The sequence below is a fragment of the Babylonia areolata genome, chromosome 29 (assembly GCF_041734735.1).
Source record: "Babylonia areolata isolate BAREFJ2019XMU chromosome 29, ASM4173473v1, whole genome shotgun sequence".
NCBI classification, from domain to species: Eukaryota; Metazoa; Mollusca; class Gastropoda; order Neogastropoda; family Buccinidae; genus Babylonia; species Babylonia areolata.
In genome coordinates, this window is record NC_134904.1 from 911,100 (window position 1) to 926,099 (window position 15,000).

The window sequence follows — 15,000 nt, forward strand, 5'->3', positions numbered from 1 at the left end:
AGGCATGGAACGCTAGACCAAATGTGGACATGTCCCGAGTTTACACGACAGAAGGCATGGAACGCTAGACCAAATGTGGACATGTCCCGAGTTTACACGACAGAAGGCATGCAATGCCAAGAGCCGAGAGCGAAAGTACACAGCTGTTCAGTTCATACAGTTCACATAGACCTATGTAAATCTGTCCTGAGTTTACAAGACAGACGACATGCATGGCCAAGAGCCGAGAGCGAAAGTATAGAGGTATTCAGAAAGTACACATAGACCAATGTGAATCTGTCCTGAGTTTACACGACAGACGACATGCATGGCCAAGAGCCGAGAGCGAAAGTATAGAGGTATTCAGAAAGTACACATAGACCAATGTGAATCTGTCCTGAGTTTACACGACAGACGACATGCATGGCCAAGAGCCGAGAGCGAAAGTATAGAGGTATTCAGAAAGTACACATAGACCAATGTGAATCTGTCCTGAGTTTACAAGACAGACGACATGCATGGGCAAGAGCCGAGAGCGAAAGTATAGAGGTATTCAGAAAGTACACATAGACCAATGTGAATCTGTCCTGAGTTTACACGACAGACGACATGCAAGGCCAAGAGCCGAGAGCGAAAGTATAGAGGTATTCAGAAAGTACACATAGACCAATGTGAATCTGTCCTGAGTTTACACGACAGACGACATGCAAGGCCAAGAGCGAAAAAAACAACACAAAAAAAGCACACAAAAAAGCTGTTCAGTTAAAAAAAACTTCACATCGGCTTTTACAGCATTCAGAAGTGAATTCCTGTCCACTTTGTCAAGGGCCCGGCATAGGAAGGCGGGGCCCAGTCCTCTCCTTCCTGAAGGGCATGGCTGGCTTGGAAGGAGTGTGTTATACATGTTTTGGGACGGATGGGAATGAAAATATGTGTGCGTGCGTGCGAGCGTTCGTGTGTTGATTTCTACTGTACTGATTTCTCCTGATTATACAATACTTCTAAAGATATCATTTGTAATCTGCGATATAAACTTTTCGCACGTTACATTCCATTTTACTTGTAGATATACGATGTGGTAATTTGTTCTGATATAATCATAATTTTCGCATGTTACATTTCACCTGATTTGTTTATTCTTTTTCGTTTGTTTGTTTTTTTAAATGAGGCTACGATGTGATTTTTCATAGAGACAATACAGTAACCTTACTTGACGCACACCTATAGGACTCGAACCTCTGGACTCTTGCGTCCCATGAGCATGGGCCGGCCTCTCTGCCACGCGGGGTGGATGGAACTGATGCTTCAAGCTGTCGTGTCAACTCCGCAGCAGACTGCACAGCCAAGGAAAGTGTCCAAGTGACGTGTTGCTGTGACACCTTGTCACCTTCGTTCGCTGTTGGTCCGGGTGTTGTGTGTGTGTGTGTGTGTGTGTGTGTGTGTGTGTGTGTGTGTGTGCGCGCGCGCGCGCGCTATAGAGAGACATTAATGAGAACCAGACAGAGAGAGAGAGAGACAGACAGGCACGCACGCACGCACGCACGCACTCACCCACACACGCACGCACGCACACACACACGCGCGCGCGCGCGCAAGCAATAACTCACAAAGAAAGAAGAATGATAATAATTTATCGCACAATGATATAAAACAGATTCAGAGACTGCGAGGCCAGAAGGAGAGATACAGGGTAGGGATTGTGCCGTGTGTGTGTGTGTGTGTGTGTGTGTGTGTGGACAACAGGGGAGGGGTGGGAGGGGGTAGGAAGACAGGAAGGTCGTGAAAAGGTGTGTAACTCGAGACAAAGATATCCGAGATATCTTTAAAAAAAAAAAAAAAAAAAAATGACCGTGGGTTTAGATTTAAGGGTGAAGGTGTTTTTGTTCACGACTGATACGGACCGACACTGACAGTGGTGAAGGTGGAGAGAGAGAGAGTGAGTGAGAGAGAGAGAGAGAGAGAGAGAGAGAGAGAGAGTGAGTGAGTGAGTGTGTGTGTGTGTGTGTGTGTGTGTGTGTGTGTGTGTGTGTGCGTGCGCGCGTGCTTGCAAAACAGCGGTTGATAAAAAGGACCGTGGTTTTAAATTTGAAGGTGAAGGTGTTGTTTTTGTGCACGACTGAGACAGACGGGCATTGACAGCGCAGTTGAGGTGAAGTGTTGATGTGTTGAAATGTGTGTTGAAGTGTGTGTGTGTGTGTGTGTGTGTGTGTGTGTGTGTGTGTGTTGTTGTGTCTGTGAGGTGTGTGTGTGGTGTGTGTGTGTGTGTGTGTGTGTGTGTGTGTGTTGTGTTGTGTTGTGTTGTGTTGTGTTGTGTTGTGGTGTGTGTGTGTGTGTGTGTGTGTGTGTGTGTGTGTGTGTGTGTGTGAGGGCGTGTGCGTGTGTGTGTTTGTTATGTGTTTTCCACAAGACAGCTGAGCATTTTCTATTGCACTGCCCGAACCACAACATACATAGAACAAACACTATTCATAATCTCCCACAAGAACATATCACTGTACAGAAATTACTATTTGGTAACACCTCCTTTAGTCTTGAGATAAATGTCAGCATCTTTGAAACTGTTCATTGTTTATTACTCAAAGCGAACGATTCGATCCCTAATTCAGACAATTCCCTCTTTTTTATGTATATGTATATATAAATGTGTGTGTGTGTGTGTGTGTGTGTGTGTGTGTGTGTGTGTGTGTGTGTGTGTGGATGCGCATGTGTGTGTACGTATACATAATTTTACCCACATATGTTTGCATGCATTTAATTAAAAGTTTTTAACGATGAGTAATATCCTGTCTGTATGCATATGTGTAAGTGCATGTGCCTGAAAGAGTGCTGCCCTTTCACTTGCCAGATCAGGATATGAATACATGTAGGTGTGCTTGCCTGCTTTTTTGTTTGTTTGTTTGTTTGGGGGCGGAGAGGGGGGGGGGTTCCCGCTGGACGGTTGGCCTTCGCCACTTTGGTTGTCGGCCGGGTTTGGTCTTGCTGCGCTCGTGCCCTAGCGTTGACACTTCTCGTTCTCTCTCTATTGACTTCTTTCTCCACCACACGTTTATTATCTATTTTCCTCACCTTATTTATATCTCAGCTTAGTTTTGTTCAAAACTCGTTATGTTCATGTCTTAACTTCTAGTTATGATGACATCCGTCACATATTCAGTATGTACATGTATCAGGACAGGACTTTGTATGAGATTTTCTTGTTGTCCTGTTCATCGATATCTGTGCTGTGTTGTGACATGTTCCAAATAAAATAAAATACTGTTTAAACCAAAGAAAGGGGTCAAAGGGACAGACAGAAAGAAACAGAGAGAGACACAGAGAAATAGAGAGGGACAAAGGGAGAGAGATAAAGGGACAGATAGAGAGAAAGACAGAGACAGAGACAAAGAAATAGAGAGGGACAAAGAAATGGAGAAAACAAGGGACAGAGAGAGAGAGAGAGAGAGAGAGAGAGCGAGGTCCCGAACAACCAGAGCCAACACATCCTATCTGAAACACACACACACACACACACACACACACACTCCACCAGCGGGATGATTACAAGGAGGTCGTAATTTTTGTTTCCACTGACAGTAATTGTCCTCGTCATAATCACTCACTTCCGTGCACTGCCCTGCTCCACACACACGCACACACACTGACACACACACAGAGGCACACACACACACACACACACACACTTTCTCTCTCTCTCACTCCTCACACACACATACAGACACACGCGCGCGCGCACACATAAACACATTGACACGCACACACACACACACGCGTGCCCGCACATACACACACACACACACACACACACATATATATATATATATATATATATATATATATATATGCGTGTGTGTGTGTGTGTCTGTGTGTGTGAGAGAGAGAGTGTGTGTGTGTGTGTATATGTGTGTGTGTGTGTGTGTGTATTGCTCCTATGTGAGTGTGTGTGTGTGTGTGCGCGCGCGCACGAGCGCTTGGAAATCCCTTGCATTTGTCCAGATTTACGCTCAGCACACTATCCAAACCACATCAATTACATGCGCAGTTGTAGGCGGAAAAGGATAAAAATTTGTAGGGCCCCGCCTTGATGTGCCGAGCCCTTGACACAGCGAGCATGAGTTCAGTGCTCCCCAATGGCCGTATAGGGGGTTAGGGGGTGCATGGGAGGGGTAGTACCTCTTGTCACGCTCTTCCGGGAGTGGTTCGTCCTCTATTGGTCCCCAGCGGCACCCAGCTCTCACGTATGGGTCCTAGAAGCTGCTAGCATGCGGCAGCGCCCAACCCCCGGGCAACGGCTTTGACAGGCTGGCTAAACTAGGTGAGGGTAGCCGACGGGTCTCAAACCCTCGGTGAGTTAGGGCTAGTCTATCCAAGCATGTGAAGACTGGATCCGGCGGATTCTGCGGAAGAAACCTTCATGGTTCAACGGAGAGGAAGGCGGTTGCATCAGAGCACTGTGGAGTGCTGAGGGCAGGATGAGGCACATAGGACATCCTGGTCATCCACTGCATCCATTTCCATCTCCAGTCGTCTTGACCTCGTCTTGCCACTGGATACAGATGGTCTCGGACAAGAGAGTGAGGTCGACGGTGCGCAACGCCTCCTCACTATAAATAAAGTCATCGCGCAAGTCATCAGTCATCCTTCATCCCACACATGGGAGCTGAATGCAATGGACAGACCAAAGTGGCTTTCAGCTGTCCACAAAGGCGCCAAATCCTGTGAGGCCAACAGAATCGCTGCAGCAGAGCAACGCAGACAGACCAGGAAAAGCAGTGCCAGCAAGTCCCCGACAGCCGCCACCATCCCCTGTCCACACTGCGTCAGAACTTTCCGGGCGCGGATTGGCCTGACCAGTCATCTGCGCACCCACTGAGCCCAACCCACCCACCCCCAGGATGACTAGATGGTCCTCGTTGATCCCGACGGACGAACCGTATATGGGCTACGGGACCTTTAAAAGCAGATGATCTGGCTGACAAAGTCCTATAACCACACGCAGAACAGAGGAACAAGTGAAGGGGGAAATGGCTTACACATTGGGGGGAAGCTGACAGAACTGCACACGAAGCAGTTGAATGAGAGACCTCTGGTTGTAGCCTTGTGTGCCAAAGCGCACGAAAGAAAGAAAGAAGGAAGGACAGAAGGAAGAAAGGAAGAAAGAAAAGAATAGAAAGAAAGAAAAGAAAAGAGAAAGAAAGAAAGAAAGAAAAGAAAGTTGCTTGGAATTAACAAAAACATTACTGACATCAGTGAGACTAAGACTTTCTGCACAGATTTTCGTTGTTGGTTGTTTTGTTTTGTAGGGGTTTTTTAGTTAGTTTTTTTTTCCTCGTGTGTTTTTGTCTGTTTTGTTTCTTCTCTAAAATACGTATTAACGAAATGCTTAACATTTTAAAAGTAAGTTTTCCTTGACATAAGAAACTATTCATTAACGTATTATTTTTTGCTGTTCATATACTCATAAGTCGTTTTGAAACACACACACACACACACACACACACACACACACACCACACACACACACACACACACACACACAAACCCACTAAAGTGCACGTGGCACTCATGCGAGCTGAAATGCACCTTGAGATTTTGCACTGAATTGACTGACTGACTGATTTAACATATTTTTCATGGCGAATTACATGTACACTCTCTTCCCCTTCTATCACACCCTAACCCCTTCCTCCCTTCTCAGCCTGTCCTTCCTTCTGTTCTCCCCCCCCCCCCCCGCCCACCACCCCACCCCTCTCAGCCCCCCATACCCCCGCACTCAACCCCTCAGCCTGTCCTACCCTTTACTCTCCCCCCACCCCTCTCAGCCCCCCAACCACCACACTCAACCCCTCCACCTGTCCTACCCTCTACTCTCCCTCCAACCCCTCTCAGCCCCCCCAACACCACACTCAACCCCTCCACCTGTCCTACCCTTTACTCTCCCTCCACCCCTCTCAGCCCCCCAACCACCACACTCAACCCCTCCACCTGTCCTACCCTCTACTCTCCCTCCAACCCCTCTCAGCCCCCAAACACCACACTCAACCCCTCCACCTGTCCTACCCTCTACTCTCCCTCCAACCCCTCTCAGCCCCCCAACCACCACACTCAACCCCTCCACCTGTCCTACCCTCTACTCTCCCCCCACCCCTCTCAGCCCCCCAACCACCACACTCAACCCCTCCACCTGTCCTACCCTTTACTCTCCCCCAACCCCTCTCAGCCCCCCCAACACCACACTCAACCCCTCCACCTGTCCTACCCTCTACTCTCTCCCAAACTCCTCTCAGCCCCCCAACCACCACACTCAACCCCTCAGACTGTACTACCCTCTGCTTGCCCCTCCCCTCTTTACCTGCCAACTCCTCCCCCCCACTACCACCACCACTCCCATCCCCCTACCCTAAACTCCTCTTCCACCTCCCCCCACACACACACCCACACCTTGCCGGCTCCCCCACGCCCCTGACCCCCGCCCACCCCCTCCTCACCTGCCAACTCCTCTTCCTCCTCGTCCTCTTCAGGCGCCCGGGTGGTTGTTCAGTGCGTTGTGTACTCCTGGAGTTCACATCCGAAATGGATCCCGCGCTGCTCTGCTCATCGTTTACCTCTGTGTGTGGTGCTGTGTTGGTGGGGCCAGCTGTGGCGTCAGCCGATCAGCCCCTCCCTCCCTTCCTTCCTTCCTTCCTTCCTTCCTTCCCTCGCTCAGTGGATCTTTCTGCACTCCACTGCACAAACACACAAAGAAAACAGCTGTGTCGCATTCACTCCGCAGACAAAGAAGAATAGAATAAAAAAGACTTGGATGGGCATCTTTCTCTCTCTCCCTCTCACACATACAACAACAACAGAGACCCGATCAATTATGTTCCGTTATAGAGAGAGTTCGTCACAAGTTCACACACGTACTGAATTGCACTTTATTGTATTGCAGTACACTGTATGTTATCGTATTACATTGTACAATAAAATACTACACACAACAACACAATGGAATACTACAACACAATACAATAATACAATACAAAAATTATCCCCCCCCCCTCCCCCAGCCCTAGCCGTATGTCTCTGATGCAGCCTAGCAGCAGTACATAACTGTGATGTCTGCGACGTACAACCCACACTCTGAGGCTGGTGGATTCAGTCAGTGTCTAACGACGTACAACCCACACTCTGGCGTTGGTGGATTCAGTCAGTGTCTAACGACGTACAACCCACACTCTGAGGTTGGTGGATTCAGTCAGTGTCTAACGACGTACAACCCACACTCTGGCGTTGGTGGATTCAGTCAGTGTCTAACGACGTACAACCCACACTGTGGCGTTGGTGGATTCAGTCAGTGTCTAACGACGTACAACCCACACTCTGAGGTTGGTGGATTCAGTCAGTGTCTAACGACGTACAACCCACACTCTGGCGTTGGTGGATTCAGTCAGTGTCTAACGACGTACAACCCACACTCTGAGGTTGGTGGATTCAGTCAGTGTCTAACGACGTACAACCCACACTCTGGCGTTGGTGGATTCAGTCAGTGTCTAACGACGTACAACACACACTCTGGCGTTGGTGGATTCAGTCAGTGTCTAACGACGTACAACCCACACTCTGAGGTTGGTGGATTCAGTCAGTGTCTAACGACGTACAACCCACACTCTGAGGTTGGTGGATTCAGTCAGTGTCTAACGACGTACAACCCACACTCTGAGGTTGGTGGATTCAGTCAGTGTCTAACGACGTACAACCCACACTCTGAGGTTGGTGGATTCAGTCAGTGTCTAACGACGTACAACCCACACTCTGGCGTTGGTGGATTCAGTCAGTGTCTAACGACGTACAACCCACACTCTGGCGTTGGTGGATTCAGTCAGTGTCTAACGACGTACAACCCACACTCTGGCGTTGGTGGATTCAGTCAGTGTCTAACGACGTACAACCCACACTCTGGCGTTGGTGGATTCAGTCAGTGTCTAACGACGTACAACCCACACTCTGAGGCTGGTGGATTCAGTCAGTGTCTAACGACGTACAACCCACACTCTGAGGCTGGTGGATTCAGTCAGTGTCTAACGACGTACAACCCACACTCTGAGGTTGGTGGATTCAGTCAGTGTCTAACGACGTACAACCCACACTCTGGCGTTGGTGGATTCAGTCAGTGTCTAACGACGTACAACCCACACTCTGAGGTTGGTGGATTCAGTCAGTGTCTAACGACGTACAACCCACACTCTGGCGTTGGTGGATTCAGTCAGTGTCTAACGACGTACAACCCACACTCTGGCGTTGGTGGATTCAGTCAGTGTCTAACGACGTACAACCCACACTCTGAGGTTGGTGGATTCAGTCAGTGTCTAACGACGTACAACCCACACTCTGGCGTTGGTGGATTCAGTCAGTGTCTAACGACGTACAACCCACACTCTGAGGCTGGTGGATTCAGTCAGTGTCTAACGACGTACAACCCACACTCTGAGGTTGGTGGATTCAGTCAGTGTCTAACGACGTACAACCCACACTCTGAGGCTGGTGGATTCAGTCAGTGTCTAACGACGTACAACCCACACTCTGAGGTTGGTGGATTCAGTCAGTGTCTAACGACGTACAACCCACACTCTGGCGTTGGTGGATTCAGTCAGTGTCTAACGACGTACAACCCACACTGTGGCGTTGGTGGATTCAGTCAGTGTCTAACGACGTACAACCCACACTCTGGCGTTGGTGGATTCAGTCAGTGTCTAACGAAGTACAACCCACACTCTGAGGTTGGTGGATTCAGTCAGTGTCTAACGACGTACAACCCACACTCTGGCGTTGGTGGATTCAGTCAGTGTCTAACGACGTACAACCCACACTCTGAGGTTGGTGGATTCAGTCAGTGTCTAACGACGTACAACCCACACTCTGGCGTTGGTGGATTCAGTCAGTGTCTAACGACGTACAACCCACACTCTGAGGCTGGTGGATTCAGTCAGTGTCTAACGACGTACAACCCACACTCTGAGGCTGGTGGATTCAGTCAGTGTCTAACGACGTACAACCCACACTCTGAGGTTGGTGGATTCAGTCAGTGTCTAACGACGTACAACCCACACTCTGGCGTTGGTGGATTCAGTCAGTGTCTACAACATACAAATTAATATGCCTCCCATGTGTGAATCAAGAGTATTAGACTTTTTCCCGTAAATCCGGTAGCGACCAAAACACACACTAAGAAATAAAAGCGCTCATAACGAAGCACAAAAAAGAGCGTCAATAACCCCCCCCCCCCCCCCCCCCCCCCACCCCCCACCCCCCTTTACTTCAACTTCAAGGGAGTGGTGGAAAAAAAACACAAAAAAACAACAAAACTGATATCGTGAGATATATCTGCCAGATCGAATGGGGTAAAAAGGGATTTTGGTGTGAGGAAATTGTCACTGATGGAAAGATGGTTAAAAAGGGATTTTGGTGTGAGGAAATTGTCACTGAGGGAAAGATGGTTAAAAAGGGATTTTGGTGTGAGGAAATTGTCACTGATGGAAAGATGGGTAAAAAGGGATTTTGGTGTGAGGAAATTGTCACTGATGGAAAGATGGTTAAAAAGGGATTTTGGTGTGAGGAAATTGTCACTGAGGGAAAGATGGTTAAAAAGGGATTTTGGTGTGAGGAAATTGTCAATAATGGAAAGATGGTTAAAAAGGGATTTTGATGTGAGGAAATTGTCACTGATGGAAAGATGGTTAAAAAGGGATTTTGGTGTGAGGAAATTGTCACTAATGGAAAGATGGTTAAAAAGGGATTTTGGTGTGAGGAAATTGTCACTAATGGAAAGATGGTTAAAAAGGGATTTTGGTGTGAGGAAACTGTCACTAATGGAAAGATGGTTAAAAAGGGATTTTGGTGTGAGGAAATTGTCACTGATGGAAAGATGGGTAAAAAGGGATTTTGGTGTGAGGAAATTGTCACTGATGGAAAGATGGTTAAAAAGGGATTTTGGTGTGAGGAAATTGTCACTGAGGGAAAGATGGTTAAAAAGGGATTTTGGTGTGAGGAAATTGTCAATAATGGAAAGATGGTTAAAAAGGGATTTTGATGTGAGGAAATTGTCACTGATGGAAAGATGGTTAAAAAGGGATTTTGGTGTGAGGAAATTGTCACTAATGGAAAGATGGTTAAAAAGGGATTTTGGTGTGAGGAAATTGTCACTAATGGAAAGATGGTTAAAAAGGGATTTTGGTGTGAGGAAATTGTCACTGATGGAAAGATGGTTAAAAAGGGATTTTGGTGTGAGGAAATTGTCACTAATGGAAAGATGGTTAAAAAGGGATTTTGGTGTGAGGAAATTGTCACTAATGGAAAGATGGTTAAAAAGGAATTTTGGTGTGAGGAAATTGTCACTAATGGAAAGATGGTTAAAAAGGGATTTTGGTGTGAGGAAATTGTCACTAATGGAAAGATGGTTAAAAAGGGATTTTGGTGTGAGGAAATTGTCACTGATGGAAAGATGGTTAAAAAGGGATTTTGGTGTGAGGAAATTGTCACTAATGGAAAGATGGTTAAAAAGGGATTTGGTGTGAGGAAATTGTCACTAATGGAAAGAGGGTTAAAAAGGGATTTTGGTGTGAGGAAATTGTCACTAATGGAAAGATGGTTAAAAAGGGATTTTCGTGTGAGGAAATTGTCACTAATGGAAAGATGGTTAAAAAGGGATTTTGGTGTGAGGAAATTGTCACTAATGGAAAGATGGTTAAAAAGGGATTTTGGTGTGAGGAAATTGTCACTAATGGAAAGATGGTTAAAAAGGGATTTTGGTGTGAGGAAACTGTCACTAATGGAAAGATGGTTAAAAAGGGATTTTGGTGTGAGGAAACTGTCACTAATGGAAAGGGGTAAAAAGGGATTTTGGTGTGAGGAAATTGTCACTGATGGAAAGATGGTTAAAAAGGGATTTTGGTGTGAGGAAACTGTCACTAATGGAAAGATGGTTAAAAAGGGATTTTGGTGTGAGGAAACTGTCACTGATGGAAAGATGGTTAAAAAGGGATTTTGGTGTGAGGAAATTGTCACTGATGGAAAGATGGTTAAAAAGGGATTTTGGTGTGAGGAAATTGTCACTAATGGAAAGATGGTTAAAAAGGGATTTTGGTGTGAGGAAATTGTCACTAATGGAAAGATGGTTAAAAAGGGATTTTGGTGTGAGGAAATTGTCACTGATGGAAAGATGGTTAAAAAGGGATTTTGGTGTGAGGAAATTGTCACTAATGGAAAGATGGTTAAAAAGGGATTTTGGTGTGAGGAAACTGTCACTGATGGAAAGATGGTTAAAAAGGGATTTTGGTGTGAGGAAATTGTCACTGATGGAAAGATGGTTAAAAAGGGATTTTGGTGTGAGGAAATTGTCACTAATGGAAAGATGGTTAAAAAGGGATTTTGGTGTGAGGAAATTGTCACTAATGGAAAGATGGTTAAAAAGGGATTTTGGTGTGAGGAAATTGTCACTAATGGAAAGATGGTTAAAAAGGGATTTTGGTGTGAGGAAACTGTCACTAATGGAAAGATGGTTAAAAAGGGATTTTGGTGTGAGGAAATTGTCACTAATGGAAAGATGGTTAAAAAGGGATTTTGGTGTGAGGAAATTGTCACTAATGGAAAGATGGTTAAAAAGGGATTTTGGTGTGAGGAAATTGTCACTAATGGAAAGATGGTTAAAAAGGGATTTTGGTGTGAGGAAACTGTCACTAATGGAAAGATGGTTAAAAAGGGATTTTGGTGTGAGGAAATTGTCACTAATGGAAAGATGGTTAAAAAGGGATTTTGGTGTGAGGAAATTGTCACTAATGGAAAGATGGTTAAAAAGGGATTTTGGTGTGAGGAAATTGTCACTGATGGAAAGATGGTTAAAAAGGGATTTTGGTGTGAGGAAATTGTCACTGATGGAAAGATGGTTAAAAAGGGATTTTGGTGTGAGGAAATTGTCACTGATGGAAAGATGGTTAAAAAGGGATTTTGGTGTGAGGAAATTGTCACTGATGGAAAGATGGTTAAAAAGGGATTTTGGTGTGAGGAAATTGTCACTGATGGAAAGATGGTTAAAAAGGGATTTTGGTGTGAGGAAACTGTCACTAATGGAAAGATGGTTAAAAAGGGATTTTGGTGTGAGGAAATTGTCACTGATGGAAAGATGGTTAAAAAGGGATTTTGGTGTGAGGAAATTGTCACTGATGGAAAGATGGTTAAAAAGGGATTTTGGTGTGAGGAAATTGTCACTAATGGAAAGATGGTTAAAAAGGGATTTTGGTGTGAGGAAATTGTCACTAATGGAAAGATGGTTAAAAAGGGATTTTGGTGTGAGGAAATTGTCACTGATGGAAAGATGGTTAAAAAGGGATTTTGGTGTGAGGAAATTGTCACTAATGGAAAGATGGTTAAAAAGGGATTTTGGTGTGAGGAAATTGTCACTAATGGAAAGATGGTTAAAAAGGGATTTTGGTGTGAGGAAATTGTCACTAATGGAAAGATGGTTAAAAAGGGATTTTGGTGTGAGGAAATTGTCACTAATGGAAAGATGGTTAAAAAGGGATTTTGGTGTGAGGAAATTGTCACTAATGGAAAGATGGTTAAAAAGGGATTTTGGTGTGAGGAAATTGTCACTAATGGAAAGATGGTTAAAAAGGGATTTTGGTGTGAGGAAATTGTCACTAATGGAAAGATGGTTAAAAAGGGATTTTGGTGTGAGGAAATTGTCACTAATGGAAAGATGGTTAAAAAGGGATTTTGGTGTGAGGAAATTGTCACTAATGGAAAGATGGTTAAAAAGGGATTTTGGTGTGAGGAAATTGTCACTAATGGAAAGATGGTTAAAAAGGGATTTTGGTGTGAGGAAATTGTCACTAATGGAAAGATGGTTAAAAAGGGATTTTGGTGTGAGGAAATTGTCACTAATGGAAAGATGGTTAAAAAGGGATTTTGGTGTGAGGAAATTGTCACTAATGGAAAGATGGTTAAAAAGGGATTTTGGTGTGAGGAAATTGTCACTGATGGAAAGATGGTTAAAAAGGGATTTTGGTGTGAGGAAATTGTCACTGATGGAAAGATGGTTAAAAAGGGATTTTGGTGTGAGGAAATTGTCACTGATGGAAAGATGGTTAAAAAGGGATTTTGGTGTGAGGAAATTGTCACTGATGGAAAGATGGTTAAAAAGGGATTTTGGTGTGAGGAAATTGTCACTAATGGAAAGATGGTTAAAAAGGGATTTTGGTGTGAGGAAACTGTCACTAATGGAAAGATGGTTAAAAAGGGATTTTGGTGTGAGGAAATTGTCACTGATGGAAAGATGGTTAAAAAGGGATTTTGGTGTGAGGAAATTGTCACTAATGGAAAGATGGTTAAAAAGGGATTTTGGTGTGAGGAAATTGTCACTAATGGAAAGATGGTTAAAAAGGGATTTTGGTGTGAGGAAATTGTCACTAATGGAAAGATGGTTAAAAAGGGATTTTGGTGTGAGGAAATTGTCACTAATGGAAAGATGGTTAAAAAGGGATTTTGGTGTGAGGAAATTGTCACTAATGGAAAGATGGTTAAAAAGGGATTTTGGTGTGAGGAAATTGTCACTAATGGAAAGATGGTTAAAAAGGGATTTTGGTGTGAGGAAATTGTCACTAATGGAAAGATGGTTAAAAAGGGATTTTGGTGTGAGGAAATTGTCACTAATGGAAAGATGGTTAAAAAGGGATTTTGGTGTGAGGAAATTGTCACTAATGGAAAGATGGTTAAAAAGGGATTTTGGTGTGAGGAAATTGTCACTAATGGAAAGATGGTTAAAAAGGGATTTTGGTGTGAGGAAATTGTCACTAATGGAAAGATGGTTAAAAAGGGATTTTGGTGTGAGGAAATTGTCACTGATGGAAAGATGGTTAAAAAGGGATTTTGGTGTGAGGAAATTGTCACTAATGGAAAGATGGTTAAAAAGGGATTTTGGTGTGAGGAAATTGTCACTGATGGAAAGATGGTTAAAAAGGGATTTTGGTGTGAGGAAATTGTCACTAATGGAAAGATGGTTAAAAAGGGATTTTGGTGTGAGGAAACTGTCACTAATGGAAAGATGGTTAAAAAGGGATTTTGGTGTGAGGAAATTGTCACTGATGGAAAGATGGTTAAAAAGGGATTTTGGTGTGAGGAAATTGTCACTGATGGAAAGATGGTTAAAAAGGGATTTTGGTGTGAGGAAATTGTCACTAATGGAAAGATGGTTAAAAAGGGATTTTGGTGTGAGGAAATTGTCACTGATGGAAAGATGGTTAAAAAGGGATTTTGGTGTGAGGAAATTGTCACTGATGGAAAGATGGTTAAAAAGGGATTTTGGTGTGAGGAAATTGTCACTAATGGAAAGAGGGTAAAAAGGGATTTTGGTGTGAGGAAATTGTCACTGATGGAAAGATGGTTAAAAAGGGATTTTGGTGTGAGGAAACTGTCACTAATGGAAAGATGGTTAAAAAGGGATTTTGGTGTGAGGAAACTGTCACGAATGGAAAGATGGTTAAAAAGGGATTTTGGTGTGAGGAAATTGTCACTAATGGAAAGATGGTTAAAAAGGGATTTTGGTGTGAGGAAATTGTCACTGATGGAAAGATGGTTAAAGGTTCCGTGTCCTGTGGACAATGTCACTTGACAGGACAAAAAGAAAGACAGACAGTATAAAAAGCTGCGAGAGTTTTCATGTGAGTCAGAAATGAACACTCAATGTCAAGCTGGTCGTACTGCATAAAGTGTGATCTTTGAGTATTCCACCGGAACACACACCATCACACACACACGACACACATCACACACCACAGGATTGAGATGGAGCACAAGCAACAATGAGAAAAGGCGTGGATCACAAAGCAGAACCGAGATGGCTAGAAACACTAATGGAAAGATGGTTGTAAAAAGGGATTTTGGTGTGAGGAAATTGTCACTAATGGAAAGATGGTTAAAAAGGGATTTTGGTGTGAGGAAACTGTCACTAATGGAATAGATGGTTTAAAAAGGGATTTTGGTGTGAGGAAA

At 44.4% G+C, this 15,000-nt stretch overlaps 1 protein-coding gene across 5 annotated transcripts in view; it reads right to left on the reverse strand.

Moving 5' to 3' along the window:
• Positions 1-15,000, reverse strand: part of LOC143274844 (uncharacterized) — a 237,399-nt gene that overhangs the window by 160,790 nt on the left and 61,609 nt on the right. For 4 of the 5 annotated variants that reach the window (XM_076578800.1, XM_076578796.1, XM_076578798.1 and 1 more), the window contains one exon: positions 6,465-6,701. The gene's annotated coding sequence lies outside the window, so the exon portion shown is untranslated. Of the gene's footprint in view, positions 1-1,189; positions 1,314-6,464; positions 6,702-15,000 lie in introns of all 5 variants that reach the window. The other variant, XM_076578797.1, reaches the window with a different exon arrangement.